The following is a 15,787-nucleotide window of genomic DNA, read 5'->3' as shown; positions in this document are numbered from 1 at the left end:
TTATCTGGGAGCTATTCTTAGGAAAGTGTAGGGATAGACTGCTGACACTGAATGAGGGAGATGTTGAGTCCTATACCCTCATGAAAGATACCCTAATTGAGGGCTTTGGATTCACCACTGAAGAATACTGGAACAGGTTATGGAAGACTCGACAAAACCCAGAGTCAGATTTGGGTAGATTTTGTAGACTTTTCAGTGAAGACACTAGGCGGCTGGTTGAAAGGTAGCAATGTGCAAGACTATGATGGGCTTTATAATTTAATTATGAAAGAGCATCTGTTGAGTAGTTGTGTCCCTGAGAAGTTACATCAGTGCCTGGTAGACCTAGGTCCACTTTCTCCTTCAGAGTTGGGGAAGAAGGCATACCACTGGGTAAAGACAAGAGTAACCAAAACTACCACTGATGAGGGTGACCATAAGAAAGGGGTTGCTAAGCCCCGCCAATGGAAAGATCGTGATCAAGCAAAACCTAAAAACAAGGAGTCTTTTAAAGGTCCCCAAAAACCTGTTCAGGAGGGTGGACCCAAAGACAGTACAGAGTCTAAGGGTGTGTACGAGGGTAAGAACTGGGATCTCAAAAGGATTTATGCTTTGTAGGACCAATGGGCACCGAACTGGAGACCTTAGCAGTCTAATAATGCCTCTAGTACACCTGCAGAAAATGCAGTGGTAAGTCTCCAAAAGGGATCCCAGGTGAGCCCTGGCCATGTCACAGAGATCACTGAGGCAACTCTAGTCTCAGAAAACGAGGTAGATATAGCTGCCCTGGTTGTCTGGTCCATTACCTTGGAGAAAAACAGACAACAGCAACATATTAATGGGGTGAAAGTTGTAACACTGAGGGATACAGGTGTAAGTGCCACCATGGTGACTGAAAAACTCATATTCCCAGGCCAATACCCGACTGGTGAGACATACACAGTTCTCCTTCCTTATAATCAAGCTAAGGTGCATGCCACGGTAATTGTTTCCTTAGAGTGAAGAGGTGTTACTGGCCAAAAGAGAGTGCTGGTACCCCCTGATATTCCTGTTCTTGGGGTTAGTCTGCTAGGCAATGATCTGGAGTCCTCAGCATGGGCTGAAGTCGAAAGAAAGACTTATGCAGCTATGCTGGGTATACCTGAAAGGGGGTGGGGGTAAACCAAGAGCACAATGAAAAGCCCAGGGTGAAAAAGAAGAATTGGAGCCTTGAATAACAGCCCAACCTTCCAAGAGAAAAGGCAAGAAGACTGGGAAACCAGCTTCTGATCAGACACAAGCTCAGGTCCCCTCCCCTCAGGGAGATGACCTGTCAGCCCCAGAGGGAACTGAGACCCAGGAACTTTGGACATTTGCTGGGCCCAGTGGGCTCTCTGGAGAAGATCTGTGCCAGGAACGTAGGACTTGTCCCACTCTTGAAAGCCTGAGACGGCAAGCTGCTGATCAGGAAAAGGGAGATGTCAGTAGCTCCCACAGAAGCTATTGGGAGAAGAGACTTCTTTACACTGAGGCCAGAGACCCCAAACCTGGTGCCACTAGGTGAGTAGTAATGCTTCAGCAGTATAGAGAGTTTCAGATCACATTGGCTCATGACATCCCCCTAGCTGGGCATCTTGTCCAGCCAAAACAAGTGGGAGTAGGTTAATCACCACTTCTACTGGCCAGGTATGTCCCAGAAGGTGAAGGAGTTTTGCAACTCCTGTGCCAGCTGTCAAGCCAAGGACAAGACAGGTGGCCACCCAAAGACCACCTTAATTCTACTTTCAGTAGTTGGGGTTCCCTTTGAAAGGGTAGAGATTGAAATTGTTGGTCCCCTTGACCCTCCAACTGCCTCAGGGACAGATTCATATTGGTAGTAGTGGATCGTGCTACCAGGTACCCTGAAGTAATTCTATTAGGGACTACCACTACTCCTGCAGTGGCTGGGGGCCTCATTGGCATCTTTACCAGAGTGGATTTTCCAAAGGAGGTGGTGTCAGACAGCGGTACAAACTTCATGTCTGGTTACCTAAAACAGATGTGGGCAGAATGTGGAGCAACTTAAGTTCACTACCCCATATCACACACAAACAAATGATCTTTTTGAGAGACTCAACAGGATCATGAAAGGTATGATTGGTGGGCTCCCTGAAAAACTCCCATGCCTGCTTTTTGCCTACAGGGAAGTGCCATAGAAGGGAGTACCGTTTTGTCCCCCTTTGAACGTCTGTTTGGTCATTCTGTAAGGGGACCATTGTGTCTAGTGAGGGAAGGCTGGGAGAGACCTCTCAAAGGGCCTAAGCAGGACATAGTGGGCTATGTGCTTATCCTCCTTTCCAGAATGGCTGAGTACATGGAAAAAGCATCCAAAAGCACGGAGGCCAGCCACGAGCTCCAGAAGCTCTGATATAGCCAAATGGCTGCACTGGTGGAGATGCAACCAGGGCAGAAGGTGTGGGTTTCGTAGCCTGTGGCTTCTAGGGGCTCTTTGGCAGTTGCAGGAACCCCAAAAGGGTCATCATGTGAACTGCCTTAAACCTTACAGTGACAGGACTGAGATGACCATGCTGATGGTCACAGGAGAGGATTAAGAAGAAGAGAGTGAACCTCTCCTAGAATATCTCTCTACCAACCCTAAAGATGGGCCAGTGGAATGAGTTGTCTTTTCAGACACCCTCACTACCCAACAGCAGGCTGGCTGACTGCAGGCAAGTTCAGCATCAGTATGCTGGGCTCTTCTCTTTGACTCCTGGTCAGACTAACTTGTGTCTCCATGATGTGGACACTGTGGTGCAGTGGCCAGGGTGGCTGACTCCGGAACACTGGGGCTCATGGTTCGATCATCGGCGTCAGGTTAGCCTAGCACCTTGTGACTCTGGGCAATAGCTTGCTTAATTTTCCAGACGGCCCCCAGCGCCAAGGCACCTCGCCTTAGGTAGCTGCACACTTTACAAATGCTGATATTTTTATTATTACCTGTCAAAAATAAAATCTACAGGCAGTCTGATCGTGTCAAAGAAAGCACCAACGCTGAAGTAAGCAAGATGCTGGAATTGGGTGTCATTGAACCATCTGAGAGCCCCTGGGCCAGCCTAATTTTTTTTTGTTTACATTTTCTTATTAACTTTTAACACTTTAGATACAATGAAACATAGAAAAGTGTTACTATTTTGAGTTGCACACATAGGTAGACAGAGACAATTTATGCACTTGAGTGTACACTCGTAATTGCTATCCTTCGTAGCTGCCATTATGTGTTATCACAATCCCGGTATTACACATGTGTTGAGGCTATCTGTGGCAGACTTATGTGTCCTGGGATGTGTCTATCTGTCTATAGTTTGGTTATGGGGCTATGCCTACCCATGGATTTTGTGAGTGGGCGACTGTCCCTGTCCCCTTTTGACGTTATCTGAACTGCTGGTTTGTATCCTGAGCTGAAAAAACTGGGTGTTGAACTAGGGTACTCGTTTGGGATCAGCGGGGAGGGAGGGTGTGTGTGCAGACGGGAGGGGAGTGAGTAGGTCCCCTGTGTAGTTGTGTGGGGCTACTCAGGTGGCTGGCGACTGTTGTTACGGGGGAGAAGGGGGGGGGGGAATGGCTAATTCCTCTGTCTGGTTCTTGGGCTATGCCTAGGCTGTGGAGTTTTAGGTTTAAACCAATAATAACTGATAAAACCCCACTGAAAGAAAAATAGCCCTCACCGGTGAAAACATATAAACACTGAAAAAACACCTGGACAACCACAAACTAAATGCCATTCAAAGAAAGGAAAACGAGAGTGAAAGGGTCCTTTTTTTCTTCCTGAAGGGGTCAATACAATGTAACTTTGTTATACAAGCTAGCAGAAAGAAAGACTGGCTAACATTATTCTACTTGAGTTTTGTTCTTTAGGGATGCCACTAAAGTATTGTTTCTTCTTCCTTTTACTTTTTCAGTTTTGTGGCCTTCGGTCTAAAGATGCAGGGTTTAGTTTCATTTTTTAGGTCTAGTTTAATTATTTTATAAACTATAGAGAATCAGGAAATATCAAACTCATATTTGATATTTTGGCTGCATTTGATTCTTTCACTGATAGGTAAAATGGCTGGTTTTATAAACATCTTTCCTAATATGTGTCATCACATTTACCCACAGAATGGGTAAAAACCCTTAATACATCAGACAATAGTTTCTAGTGAGTCAGTATTGATAGTAGGTGAATTGCCAACACCTCAGGCTATAAACATTCTATGCAAGGTATAGAGACAAGTATATATATCACCAAGCATCTGGGAGAGTGGTGAAAACATGACACCAGACTTTTGGAAAACATGGAACGCAGTGTCATTCGTAATGCTCTGCAAAAAAGGTTCTTTCCAAGTTCAACAAAGATTGGAGTGATCTTGGGCCCGATTCATAGAATGAACTTAAGACTCAATCCTAAACTTACTACTATTTTGGTATTCACAGAATGCACTTACTACTTTTGGCATTCACAGAATGCACTTACTACTTTTGGTATTCACAGAAGTTAGGATTTTGTCTTAAGTCTGTCTTAAGTCTGTCTTAAGTCTGTCTTAAGTCTGTCTTAAGTCTGTCTTAAGTTTGTCTTAAGTCTGTCTTAAGTTTGTCTTAAGACAAACTTAAGACAAAATCCTAACTTCTGTGAATACCAAAACTGCTAAGTTCATTCTGTGAATGCCAAAAGTAGTAAGTGCTTCTGTGAATACCAAAATAGTAGTAAGTTTAGGATTGAGTCTCAAGTTCATTCTGTGAATCAGGCCCCTTGTTTGTATTTGCAGTGATTCAGTTACGTATATAAAAAAGTTGTGTGATGACCTGTCAAAATTGATATCCGAGCTGAAGTGATTCCCTGTAGTAGATCCTTGTCACTTGTTAGATCGTATGCTGAAAGCATCTTTACAATCTTAAGAGTTAATGAGGGATGCTATTGACTTTTTAGTCCTTTCTGGTGCACTGTTTTCTTATGCAGGAACTAAAACGCAAATATTTATCATTTCAAGCTTTATGTGGCATCAAAGAAAGAGTCATCCCAACTGTGTCCCCTAGCTTATGGTTCTCAGCCCAATGGGCTAAGAATGCTGAGAGGGCCTTTTCACAGAAGTTTACATGGGAAGGAAAGAGCGAGCGCACATGACCCAAAGACTCACTGAAGAAGTATTGTATGGTGTACTACAATAAGATTAATTTGCAAAAATCTATTTGGACCTCATATACACTATAAGTACACTGTCTATATACCATGTTCTTTCAGTGCAGCAAGCAATCAATAATAAATGTAAAACGTTCCATAAACACCGGAAAAACACTTTTTCTGTTGTTTTTAGTGGCGCGAAAATGTGAAACCACTGATAACAACTGTTTTTTAAGATATTGAAAAAATTGAAAAAACCCCACCAGAATTTACTAAAAATAGAAACTGAAAACAAGAAAGCCTAGCTATGCCCTATGGTGTGAACTGTGAGGGGGTATCTGCGGCAGGTGTGTGCTCTGGCTCATTACGTCTGCCAACTGGTTCTGTCGGTGTGGCGGATGCCATATGGGAATGGAGGGCCTCGGCTAGCTCTGCCCGTGTGGTTTTCTGACTGAACTGGAATAGGAGTTGTGCCCATTCCCTGGGCCAGCCTAGTTGTTGTAGTTCCCGAACCTCACACCAGTGCTGTAAAAAAGAGCTGAGGTTTTATGTGGAATATAGGGACCTCAATGCAGTAACCAAGACAGATGCACTCCCAATTCCTAGGGCTGACAAATTAGTTGACAGGTTAGGGGCAGCAAAGTATCTTACCATCAGGGTACTGGCAGATTGGTCTGACGCCTGCAGAAAAGGAAAAATCAGAATTCTCAAACCCAGATAGGCTTTATGAGTTCACTGTTATGCCCTCTGGACTAAAGAATGTCTATGCCACCTTCCATAGGTGTGGGGGGGGGGGGGCTTGGTCAGCAGAGGCTGCTTGATCACTTCTCTCTGCCCTTGAATGGAGCCCGAATGGGGTGATTCCGGCAATATAGCACTCGTAAAAGTGTCCGCGAGCAAGGATTCGATTAATGAAGGTCTGCTGCACCCGTTAGTGTTATGTGAGATGACATTTAAATTGTGGCTCGGAAATAATACCTGATGTAATGTTTGGCCCGGAGTGAAAGTGCTTTTTCAAACTGGCGGATTTAGAGCGTTCCTGCACCGGACCTCCGCATGTGCAAATACGGTAATCACGATCCTTGGTATCACTGGCTTTCATTGCATATTACTGCTCTCAGCTGACTACAAGGTATTTATGCTTCACAATTGATCCCTCTGTTAAGCGGAGCTTTTTTTTACGAATGAAGCCTGACTCTAAGATGGTGGATCTCGAGAGTTACGGCATTCGGGCTTTGTTATTGACAGTAATTGCATATAAGATTCGTCATGCCACCTGCTGTATCAGTATTTTCCTGGTTTTACCCTGCATCATGGTACTTGTGCTCCAATACAAATGACCGCGCTGAGCAGAGGAGTCTTGCATGTGGCGGCAGCGTGTGGGAACCAGCTGCTGATGAGACTAGCCAGTGCGGAGGAGGTCTCCCTGGCGTATTGACTCCTCCCATTGCGAATCAGATTAGAGACAAGATGGCACCTAGCTGACTGACGGCAGTTCAGGCAGTGGCGCGATCAGAGGCTGCTTGTGGACACCTACTCTGGTTATCGTTGATGCTGCACCAGCTTCCAGCGCCTGCACTAAGAACCCTGGTGAGGGGAGAAAAGAATCAGTCACGATAATTAGCGTCGCAGTGTGGGTCCCGCCCGACATCTAAGACAAGTTTAAATGTTCAAGAAATATAGGCAGGCTGGGAGCCACTCCAATTCCTTCCGATTGTCCAACCAGATGCACAACAGATGAGGTATTTGCCGCATTCTTCGACTTTATTAGGGGCTCTGCGGCTGTTCGTTTACAGCGTGTTGCCAGTCCTTAGAAGGGTGACTCTACGAGCAACACAGAGCTCCTCCTTCCAGCCTGGCGATTTGGTGCTTTGTCAACGTGGCGCTAGCCAAGTGGGAAGAGGCAATGCCATTAGACCCTTTTACAGTGAGTGCCTTTCTCTACAGCTTGACTCTCTTGATGGCCCCCATAACTATGCCCTTGTTCAAAGCACTCCTACTCTCCTTGTTGGGGATGGATCCAGCATCTTTGCCCTGGAGTCTCAGAGACCCCTTTGAGAGAGTCCACAGTGACAAGGGTGTCACACATAGTGGAGGGCTGGGATTGATCCCCTTACCACTGGGACCCATGTCCTACCCTGCCGGACGTCGGACACTGTGTTCCCGCTGGGTTTCCTACCCCCTCCCCCACCTCTTCCCTCCTTCAATCTTCAGAGAATGCTCATGACCATCTTCCCTTGTTGGGGAAGGATCCAGCATCTATGCCCTGGAGTCTCAGCGACCCCGCTGAGTGAGTCCACCGTGACAAGGGAATCACACATAACTGAGGACCGAGAATGATCCCTGTACCGCGGGGAGCCGTCTCCCACCCAGCCGGATGTCAGACACAGTTACTTCCTCGTCTCCACTGTAGGAGAGTCGGGTCTGCTTTCCTATGGTCACCCCACTTTTTGCACTCCCGCCCCAGCTCTGGCTCGAAACTGGACAAAGGCAATGGGGTGTAACCATTCCCCCTTCTCTGGTCCCACCCATAGGAGGGTCCTAGCAGGTAATCCAGCCCCTTAGATTAGTATATAGGTAGGAGCTGAGTCTAGAGACTTTAGATTTATCCTGACTGAAACTTGAAACGAAACTCTGGACCTTCGACATTCTACTTGAAGATAGAAGACTGAAGAAGCTGAAACCCGTGGAGGCGACGCGAGACGTGGCACCGGCCATCTTGGAAAGCCTGCGAATTGCTTTCCATGCAACTTCTGAGGCACCCTCGAAGTTGTGCATTGGGGACTGAGAAGCCCCAGCCCCGAGCATCAACTGCACCAAAGATCAGCCCTCCACGAGTGCCGCGTGGGGCTCTTTTGCATTTTCCTGCTCGACGCCCGTTGGCTAGTGGCCTCTGTGACGACGAACCTTTGAATTTCCACCACTGGCCTGGTTGCTTCAGGCTGGCCCTTGCTTCCCTGAATAGGAGAAGCCCATCAGACCTTGCTGGCCTGATCCAGAAGCCATCTTCGATTCCTGCGTGGGTTGCCTTAGACAAGGCTTGTTGACTCCAATCCGGAAACTAACACCGCTGACAGCGAGATCCTTCGTGGGACAGTCTGTGCCCAGCTCCTGGTCGTCGTCGACACCTCCTGGTCCACGTGGCTGCAGAGACAAGCTTCACAACATCACCTGATTGCTCCGCGACATCACCTGGTTCCTTCCTGGTCACTGGCTAGTGACCCAGACTCTGTCCCCTCTGCTTTCAGGTACTCTTCATCCTCGACCTGCCCATGGATCCAACCAGACACTTCTCTCCTGGTCGCCTGCAGCATCTTTCTTCAAAGCTCCATAGGATTCAGAGACGAAACCTGTGTACCAGCCAGGACAGAAGGTGTGGGTGCTGGAGTCAGTGGCCCCAGCAGCACTCCAAGACAAATGGTCTGGACCCCACACAATTGTTGAGCAAAAGGGAGAGGTTACCTACCTGGTGGTCCTTGGAACTCCCAGGAGCCCCCACAGGGTGCTCCATGTCAACAGACTCAAACCATATGTTGACAGGGCAGACATGGGCTTGCTCATGGCTACAGATGAGGGGTAGGAGGAAGAGAGTGACCCTCTCCCAGACCTGCTGACTCAGAACCCTGATGATGGTTCAGTTGATGGTGTGGCCTTAGCTGGCAGCCTCATTGGCCAGCAGCAACAGGACTGCAGACAAGTTCTTCAGTCCTTCAGACGTATGTTTTCCTTGACACCTAGTCAGACAAACTGGTGCACCCATGAGGTGGACACTGGTGACAGTCTGTCTGTGAAGAGTAAAATCTATAGGCAACCTGATCACGTCAGAGACTGCATAAAGACTGAGGTACAGAAAATGTTGGAACTGGGAGTTATGGAGCCCTCAGAGAGCCCTTGGGCCAGTCCTGTAGTCCTTGTGCCAAAACCTCACACCCAAGATGGTAAGAGAGAGATGAGGTTTTGTGTGAAATATAGAGGTCTCAATGCTGTCACTAGGACAGATGCCCATCCAGTTCCCAGGGCAGATGAGCTCATAGACAGATTGACTTCTGCCAAGTTTTTGAGCACATTTCACCTGACAGCAGGCTACTGGCAGATCAGGCTAGCTGATGATGCAAAAGCCAAAACTGCTTTCTCAACCCCAGGAGGTCATTACCAATTTGTGGTAATGCCCTTTGGCTTGAAGAATGCACCTGCCACTTTCCAAAGGTTGGTGAACCAAGTTCTCTCTGGGTTGGATGACTTTTGTGCAGCTTATCTTGAAGATATTGCTGTCTTCAGCTCCACCTGGGTGGATCACCTGATCCACCTGAAGAACGTTTTGGAGGCAGTGCAGAAGGCAGGCCTCACTATAAAGGCCACTAAGTGCCAGATAGGGCAGAGTAAGGTTGTGTACCTAGGCCACCTTGTAGGTGGGGGTCAGGTTCAACCACTGGAGAGTAAGATCCAGACCATCAAGGACTGGGCTCCTCCAACCACCCAGACACAGGTCAGAGCTTTCTTGGGCCTGTCTGGTCACTACAGAAAGTTTGTTAAGAATTACGGTCCTATTTTGACGCCACTTAATGACTTGACTTCAAAGAAGATGCCAAAGAAAGTTCAGTGGACAGTTAGCTGTCGAAAGGCATTTGATGACCTGAAGAAGGCCATGTGCTCTGCACCTATCCTGAAGAGTCCACACTACTCCAAAGAGTTCATTGTCCAGACAGATGCTTCTGAGTTGGGGGTGGGAGCTGTACTTTCACAACTGAATGTAGATGGTCAAGACCAGCCCATTGCTTTTATTAGCTGAAGGCTGACCCCTAGAGAGAAACGTTGGTCAGCCATTGAGAGGGAGGCCTTTGCTGTGGTTTGGGCCCTGAAGAAGCTGAGGTCATACTTGTTTGGCACTCACTTCAAGATTCAGACCGACCATAAGCCCCTCTTGTGGCTAAATCAGATGAAGGGTGAAAATCCCAAACTGCTCAGGGGTCCATTTCCCTACAGGGGATGAACTTTACAGTGGAACATAGGCCTGGGACTGACCATGGTAATGCAGATTGTCTCTCCAGATACCAGATAGTTCCACTTAGAACATGAAGACACAACTGGTCAAGGTTAGTCTAATGTCCCTGCATTTGGGGGGGGTTGTGTAGGGGAGTAGAGTCTGCTTTCCTATGGTCACCCCACTTTTTGCTTTTTGCTTCCCTGGTTTTCGTCTTAATGTGGTTGTGGGCCTGCTAATCAGACCCACAGCCCAGCTGTGCTCTCTCTAAATTCAATACCATGTACTTTAGGTACATTACCAATTGGACATTGGGTCACCTTATGAGCCCCTGTACAGTGTACTATAGGTACTCAGGGCATAGGTGCATCCAAGGCCTACCAGGGGCTGCAGCATGTATTATGCCACCCCTGGCTGGCCACTCACATTGACACAACTGGCTGATCACTCAGCTGGGGCAAGGTCGTGTAATCACCCCTTGCTTAGGTGTAGTATCCCTATACCTACCTTTACATATAGACACATATATACCTATAAGTCACTCCTATGGCAGGCCTTAACAATCCTGGAGGCAGAGTGCTTGGTTTTATGTGAGATGAGGCTCTAGCATGAGCTTAGCCTGTCTGCAGCTTTCGGAACCGTGTCCTTATAGCTGTTCTATGATATAGCCATACCATAAACTCTTAAGTGCATTATAATCCTCGCGGTTGAATGCTAACTTTGGTTTGGCTTTATCAAAACATGTTGTGTAAGGTGTCATACGCATTGGAATACTACCCCCTCGCCAGTTCTAGAGGGAGAAGACATGTTGTTCCCACTAAACCCAGTTAAAGTTAACCAGAGCCTAAGCATCACAAAATGGATGCTGCTGCCACAGACACAAGTCTGACCTCCTGCTGCTGGGAGTCCTTCCAGCGAGGGAGTCTTGGATAGTAGGTTTCCTGTCTTGGGAGGGGCTAGCACCACCCCAGACAGGCCATAGTGTACTGGGGCAGGGAGGGCTGAATGAAATGAGACACTGCCTGGGGCACACAAGGTGTCCCATGCATAGCCCGGTTCAAACCAGTTGCTGGGGCACTCCAGCCCCAGCTCTGGTGCGAAACTGGACAAAGGGAAAGGGGTGTAACCACCCCCTTCCCTGGTTCCCACCCATAGGAGGGACCTAGGAGGTAATCCAGCCCCTTAGATTAGTATATAGGTAGGAGCTGAGTCTAGAGACTTTAGATTTATCCTGACTGAAACTTGAAACGAAACTCTGGACCTTGGACGTTCTACTTGAAGATAGAAGACTGAAGAATCTCCCTTGTGGTCAAGGAGTGACCACCCTTGCAAGCAGGCACCATCAAGCGATCAGCGGTTTGCTTTGTAGTCTCTCCCGCCGGAGCCCGAACACAGAGCCTGACAAGACCCAGACTTCCAGACTTCCTTCAGCCTGATCCACAGCCACAGCAAAGCTGAGACCCGGCGAGGCGATGCGAGACGTGGGACCGGCCATCTTGGAAAGCCTGCAAATTGCTTTCCATGCAACTTCTGAGGCACCCTCGAAGTTGTGCATTGGGGACTGAGAAGCCCCAGCCCGAGCATCCACTGCACCAAAGATCACCCCTCCACACTCCACGAGTGCCGCGTGGGGCCCATTTGCATTTTCCTGCTCGACGCGTCAGTCCGGTCACTTGCCCGTTGGCTAGTGGCCTCTGTGACGATGAACCTTTGAATTTCCACCATTGGCCAGGTTGCTCCAGGCTGGCCCTTGCTTCCCTGAAAAGGAGAAGCCCATCAGACGTTGCTGGTCTGATCCAGAAGCCACCTTTGATTCTTGTGTGGGTTGCCTTAGCCAAGGCTTGTTGACTCCAATACGGAAACTGACACTGCCGACAGTGAGATCCTTCGTGGGACAGTCTGTGCCCAGCTCTTGGTCATCGTCGACACCTCCTGGTCCACGTGGCTGCAGAGACAAGCTTCACAACATCACCTGATTGCTCCGCGACATCGCCTGGTTCCTTCCTGGTCACTGGCTAGTGACCCAGACTCTGTCCCCTCTGCTTTCAGGTACTCTTCATCCTCGATCCGCCCTTGGATCCAACCGGACACTTCTGTCCTGGTCGCCTGCAGCATCTTTCTTCAACGCTCCATAGGATTCAGAGACGAAACCTGATACACTTTGACACCTATGCACCCGCTTCCTGTGGGTGAGGAAACGCGAGTACTCCGGTGCTCCTGTGGGTATTAACTATCCTAGTGTCCCAGTTTTCAGTAGCTTTCTCCTAGTCCATCCGGAAGTCACCTAAAAGAACTTGTTTCCATTTCTTTCGTTCCCATTCTAACTCCCGTGGGCCTCCTACTTCCTATCCTTTGGTAGTACAGTGTAGTCCCAGCCATTCCCTAGGCCTATCCTTTGTTCGTGGCGTGGTTCTCATACCACTATTTTAGTATATGGTTTGACGTGCCCCTAGGGTGCTACTGTATATTGTGCAACTTATTGTATGATAATTAAGTATCTTGTTATGTGCTTGTGCCTCTGACCTCATAAAGAGTTCAGAGGGGTTGTGTTAGAAATAAATACATATATATGTTATATATAACCTGTGTGGTGTCCTTTCATTTGGTATTAAAGGGGTTACATATGGTAAAACAGCTGGCTTCACATGCCCTCTTGAGTTTAGCCTAAGACTGCTTTGTCCATGCTACCACTAGGATAGCTGGTCTATAAGGTTGACTTTACAACCATCACCATAAGGGTTGTTTGGACTGATACAGGGTGCCCACTAGAATAGTGGACATCACATATCAGGCCAACTTCTCACATCCACGCTGTGTCCACTACCCACTCCACCTCCCTTCCCTCCTTCATTCTTTGGCTACGTCCCCTTTTCCTTTCCTCTCTCACCTGAATATCTCTCCAACTGCCAGCTTTGTCTATCCTTATGTTTATGCTCTGCTTAATCTCCCTCCCCGTCACCCTTTTACATTAACCCTTTACCCCTCTCCACGCCATGAACCAACGGATGTAAATTGTAACTGCTGTACCTTCTGTAACAATGTGTAATTTGTAACCTATGTAACTCTACTTATGTAAAGCACTCTAATACCTCCAGGTCTAGCCAGCGCTATTTAGTACTCAAGTAAATAAAATAAAACAAATAATGTTGGACTTGGCCCTTTTTGCAGGGCCATCCCTGAACTTTTTGCCTTGCTCCTATATGTTTTCTGACCAGTTGGTGGCTGTTTTATGACTCTGGGCACTTTACCACTGCTGATCAGTGCTAAAATACATTTCCTCCCCCTATTGTTAATGGATGTATGGATTAGTGACTCCATGATTGGCTTATTTGATTTACTGTCAGACCCTAGTACAGTGCACTGCAGGTGTCCAGGGCTGATAAATCAAATGCTGCTGGTGGGCTTGCAGCACTGGTTGTGCCACCCACAGAAGCAGCCCGTAAAAGTGTGTCTCAGGCCAGAATGGGCAGTTTGATTATTACATCTTATAATCCTATCTGACTCAGGGAACTAGGTAGACATTCAAGTTTAGTATGCCTGAACTCAGAATGATAAAATACATATTTTAGTGAAGTTGGTTTTAACATTCTGTGTTTAGAAATACCACTTTTAGAAAGTTGGTATTTTCTTGTTTAACCATCCAAGCCTGCCTCTGCTAGGTTGTGTATTCCTTGTCTGGAGTTTGAGTGACAGGGGCTGGGGGATTCCAGGAGACAGGGTGAGTCAGCACAGGGCTGAATAGAGAGATCTACATGCAGATGGGTGGGAGGAGGTGCACCTGAGACCTGAATAGGGCTGTGCCTTCCCTCCACAATGCTGGCTCCACCTCCTGTGGTATGTCCGATGTCCCTGCACTGTGAAAAGAAAGAAGGAGTCATGTAAACAGAGTGCTCCAGGACAGACCAGAACTGGTTTGGACTAGGCAAAGGCCACTCTGCCTTCAGAGAACAAAGAGAAACTGTGTATAAAAGAGGGGGCCCAGACCCCAGAACTTTAGATCACTTTTGGGAAACAAGAAGAAACCTTTGCTGAGGAGAGGAACCAGAGAGAGACTGAGGAGAGACTACCCCTAAGCTGAAGTGCTGATTGGGGGATTGTTCTGCAGTGGTTGCCTAACTGCCAAAAGAGAGGAGAGAAGAACTTTGTGTGTACTTTCATCAACTTGTGAAGGATCTCCAAGGGCTTGAGAAAGAGCTTGCCTCCTGCTGAAGTCAACAGACTTCAACCACCAACTCCCCAAGAGTTCTTTGGAGGTGCCTGCAGTTGTGTGGGGCTTTCTGAAGGACTGCATGTCGCAAGGAGATGGAAGCGCGACTCCCGAGGCAGAAGCGTGTTGCCGCCGCAGCCGCTGCGTCGCATCACTGAACAAGGGTATCGCCACTGTAGCTGTGGCCTCGCATCGCCGAACCGTCTCGCATCACTGGAGAAGAGTGTGGCCGTCGCAGCCGCTGCTGTCGCATCACTGAACAAGGATGATGCCGCAGTAGCTGTCGCATCACATCGCAGAAGCGTTTAGCATCACCGGAGAAGAGTGCTGCCGCCGATGTCGTTGCATCACTGAACAAGGTTGTCACCGCTGCAGTTGTCGCATCGCCTTGCCGGAGCGTCCCGTATCCCTGGAGAAGTGTGTCGCAGGGACTGACGCCTCTCAGAAGAATCATTGAGTCGCCGCATGGCTGTCGGGCGTGCACGTATCGAATTGCATGAAGGAGAAGACGCCATCTTTGTTGTCATCGCACCAGATCTTTATTGCATCATGGCGTTGCGAGCCGCATTGCCACAGAAGAGCAGTACGAAACCAACGCATCCCCATCCCTGCATGTAAGGGACCAACGCATCACCTTCCCTGCAACACTTTCGTTGAATAGCGTTACGCATCCAAAGGTACATTGAACTCAAAGTGTCGCATCTTAATTCTACCATTTTAAGCACATTATTGTGGGGTTTTGTGGCTTGTGATAAGTCTATATAAAGAATACTTATTTTTTTTATAAAACTTGTGTGGTGTCCATCTTCAGTGTTGTCACTTAATTCCTGTATGTGTTCACAAATTCTTTAGACACTGCATCTGAGATAAGCCAAGCTACCAAGGGGGTGAGCAGGGGTTAATTTAGGAGTGTACCCCCTTACTCTGACTAGACGCAAGGGTCCCTATTTGACACAGGTACCTATCTATGCCAACTAGAGAGCCACAAATCTAACATTGGTGGTCAGCTGTGAGGATTTTGGACTTGCGTTTGTGACTCATATACAGTGATGGGTGAACACATCTAGTGAGTGTAGACCAGGGGTCTCCAACCTTTTGTGTAGTGAGAGCTACTTCTGGTCAGTGAAAATCATCGTGAGCTACCAAACCCCAAGCAACTCGCGCATTTTCTGAGAGACCTTCCACGCCCAGTTTCATTGCCATTAAGGTTAAAAAACCTATTTTCTTGAGAGCCCACTATAATGTGGTTTGAACGCAATACTTAAAGTTCCCTAGAAACACTGAAAGGATTGACTTTGGATTTGTATTGTGTTGTCAAACCACTTTACAAAATTTCACAATAATAGCTTCAAAATCAAGACCTTTTTATAGCTGTCACTGAAATAATCATTGTAATGCAGCTCAATTAACAAACAAACAGGAAAAGCAATCCTACCTTCAGTGTGGAACTGTAGGATGTCCTCTAAGGCTGTGTAATCTGGTAGCCTGGCAGGGGCAGTTCCAA

Source organism: Lissotriton vulgaris, chromosome 1_1, assembly GCF_964263255.1.
Source record: "Lissotriton vulgaris chromosome 1_1, aLisVul1.2, whole genome shotgun sequence".
Classification (NCBI taxonomy): Eukaryota; Metazoa; Chordata; class Amphibia; order Caudata; family Salamandridae; genus Lissotriton; species Lissotriton vulgaris.
The sequence above is the reverse complement of the archived record's forward strand: the minus strand, read 5'-3'. Positions refer to the sequence as shown.